A 3,707-nucleotide genomic window follows, 5' to 3' on the forward strand; every position below is an offset into this window, starting at 1 on the left:
TTTTTCTCTCGTGCACATACACACTCTCGCTTGATAAGTATGAAAAGAACATCGCTGACTGCAGTTACGAGTGAGATAAGATTCGGTACTTCCCGTCAACGAAATAAAGCGCGTGCATAATGAGAAAGCGTATATATGTATATGCTGGTAAGTGTATACACTGAGAAAAAAAAATCGTTGATTCAAAGAAATATTATTTGATTCAACTAAATGCAGCGGTCACGGGCTGTCAAGCTAACATTTGTTAATTCAACAAATATTATATAAAATAAAATAAAATATTTCTTGATATTACTCACGTATATTTGATTTAAATATATTAATATTTACATTAAACAAATCACACCAACTAAACGAGTTTAGTCAAATTAACAACATTTTTTTCTCAGTGTATAATGACATTTGGAAACGATACTGTCACACTTCTCTAATTTGCAAGCGTGAGAAGACATCAGTTGATCACATCCGTGAATATATTCACGAGAAAACCCAAGTTAAAAAAAAGGTATATTATTTACATGTTTTTACTTATTTTATATGAAAGAAAGAAAGAGAACATATGTTATAATTTTCTCTTTTTTCAATAATATAATTTCTTGATATAATTTTTTTGTTCATTATAAATCAATTTTGAGTCAACGTAAAATATTTTTGTGCTTTTAATATGTTTTACTAGAATGTCTTGAAAGCAGTTTCAAATATATTACGCCGTCAATGCTGCCGTGCTAATGTGCTACCTAACTCAATATTTAAATTTATGTATATATATGTATATGTATATGTTTTGCTTTCAGAAATATATAGAGCGCAATATGAAATTTTACTTGTTTATTTTCACCCTGCTCTTGGCAGTGATGGCGGTCCTTGGGTATGTACCTCCGGTCAGGAGACGGCCTCCAGGTGGCTGGAAACCTTTCCCGACTTTCCCTGGTCAGGGACCTTATAACCCGAAGATTAGATTTCCTTATTAGGAAATCCTCACAGATAATGTAACTAAATAACTTTTATTGACATCTATTTGTAGACGTGTACTCGAAAATGATGCCTATCCAACCGTTCGTTTGTTTCTGTAAGATGATTACTGGCCATGCAACTAGCCAGTATCTGATATAAGGCGATGTATGAATATTTTGTAATAAAAAGACAAATAAAAATCTAAGTATTGTTTAAACATTGTCATTTCGTACCCTGTTTTCTATTATATAAACTATGTAGCGATCGAAAGCAAAGAAACTTACTGAAATTTAATGAGCTTATATTATTGTATATTTAATTATTATTACAATTATTACAATGTTTTAATGTGCATTGTAAGGATAAACGTAAATGCGTTACTTTAATTTTTCGTCCTCCAAATGAGAAATACAACTGCGCGAGATACTTTAAAGCGTTCTCTTTACCGCTATCACAATGAATTTCCCGAATGTAATTTCGTTACGTTCGACTTTTCCGCGCGGGATTCGAATCGGTCGCGCATTGGTTTTTGCAAGCAATCCTATAAACGAGTGACTCCTCGTTGTCCGTGGATCTGATAACGCTAATTACGCTAATACATTATACGAGCGGAAGCCTCGAAATAACGAGTGCGCCGCCGCGGCCACCCGGCTCCATGTGCACCCGGTTGCATTTACCTCTGGCAATGCCTATCGCGTAGGTAGACGAGGGTGTCCTAATTACCTACCGCCCGGCGAGACGCCTTCTTGCCCGCATGTAAACACCTTCATTACCACTGAACTGCTCCATAAAATATTTCCCCAGGATAGTTGTTCGGTATAGGTAATAACCCCACAATCCAACGGAACTCTATAAAACGTCGCTCCTTATGGCCGCCAACTTAGTGAAAGATAATTATCGATCGTTATGCCCGACTAGCTGATTACGTTATCGTTACGATGCCATAATACAATCACGGCGAAAACACCGAACGCGATCTTTACGCATAATAGCGACTTGACGTAATATGCTCTTATCATTTATCCAGTGAGCCGTTGTAAGAGTATTTTTGTAACAAACAAAACGCGAAAGTTTGCAACGTAACTCCCATTTTACAACGCGATAATCGAGTTTGTAACGTATCATAAATCTGTTTGCAGATTTATGGTCGCAGAGGTATAGAGGGAATATTATCGAATCGGTAAAATGGAAAGATAAATTATTTTATATATTTTGTAAATATTGGTTCGTTACGCCACACTTATTCAACAAATAATAAATTATTTTGCATATAATTAGTAACATGATCAAATATATTCCAGTTGACGAAGATAGAATAATTCTATATACGCATTGAAATAATTTTCAATTTCCTGTTTTTCATTGCGTCATACTCCCTTAGTCATAACCGTAACACGTGTAGCTATCAGTGTCTCTGTAGTTACACACATATATATCGCTCAATAAAGTTGCTCTCGTTTATAGTTCGTTCAATCCTAATATATTTATTCGCTTCTTCTCAGCGTTGCGGTTAGGGGAGCGAGATACAGTAGAAACGTGTCGGATTTTAGATCGGGGACTAAGGTTTAGGAGATATCTCTCGGTTTCCTCGCAAGATACTACCCAGCTTTCTCGTATCAACGAGTAAACGACCTCAAACTCCAGCCGCCCTTATATTTCATGCCCGAGTAAAAGTTCTTGTTCTGTACCCAGCCGCGTCGATATCCTCCGGTCGCGGCGCGGAGCTCCCCCCTTCGCAACTGAAAAATGTATTCTTACAAGATAGATATTCTCATAATTTTACGCGAGTTGTACGTGCTTCTGAAAACAGGTAATCTTCCCGCAGTTCCAAGTTATTTTCATATCACGCCGCGCGTCTGGCGATAAGTATTTATCTATGGCTCATGAACGAGAGCCGTATGCTTAATTTCCAGCCTGGTGGATGCGAGTTCATGTAAAGTGTATCAGTTTTACTGATACGTAATATGATAGCGTATGAAAATACGATGTTTAATATTAGCCGATATATATCTGCCCCTAGATTTGCATATTTCAGATATTGTAGAAATATTTATTTTAAAATTTTGTTATCACATACACACATGAATACGCTTCTTTTGTTGCGGTTTTTTTTTACAGCTTCCTACGTGTGTATCTCGCAAAATAACTTTCTTTTCTCCCCTTGATTATTTGTACCGTCGCATAAACTGTTCTTTGCTTCAATGGCATAATAATTTTTATTTTTGCCCTGCTGGCTCAATTACAATTCTCTTTGTAATTTCATTCTCTTTCTACTGCAGCCTGTTGTGAAACAGAGATTATGCCACTTTTGACATATAAATAGGAATATATGTTTTCCTTCAAAAAATCGCTCGGCATTTTAATTATTAACAGTTTACTAAAAAAAATTTATTCCGTTTATCATCCATGCGATTTTAACTTCAGTCAAATGTGTCATTTTTAGACGTTTATGCGTGTAGAAATAACACACTTGGATTTACAATGTGGTTACGTATAGTGGATACTGTATAGTATTAATGTTCATATAAAAACGCTTTTAGGAAAATATTGTAATTACGTCAGTATACTACAGTCTATAGACTATGTGCAAGACGTAGTAAAAAAAAGAAGTGGGATTTACAGATTTCTTTCGGGAAGTCCCTAAATATATCCTACAAGAAGCGCATACGTCTGGGCTGGTACGTGACACGGGTAAAACCGTGTCATATCATCAACAGAGAGTGCGACGTCACCGCGTGTCACTGCTGTGATGA

At 36.1% G+C, this 3,707-nt stretch overlaps 1 long non-coding RNA gene across 1 annotated transcript; it reads left to right on the forward strand.

Moving 5' to 3' along the window:
* Positions 1 to 515: 515 nt before the first annotated feature.
* Positions 516 to 1,171, forward strand: LOC139783649 (uncharacterized). The gene is made up of 2 exons (XR_011721335.1): positions 516 to 868; positions 1,025 to 1,171. It is a non-coding gene; the product is annotated as an uncharacterized lncRNA (long non-coding RNA).
* The last annotated feature ends 2,536 nt before the right edge of the window (positions 1,172 to 3,707 follow it).

Source organism: Temnothorax nylanderi, unplaced genomic scaffold (genome assembly GCF_030848795.1).
Source record: "Temnothorax nylanderi isolate EJ_2023f unplaced genomic scaffold, tnyl_v1.0 TNYL_tig0525_pilon, whole genome shotgun sequence".
Lineage (NCBI taxonomy): Eukaryota > Metazoa > Arthropoda > Insecta > Hymenoptera > Formicidae > Temnothorax > Temnothorax nylanderi.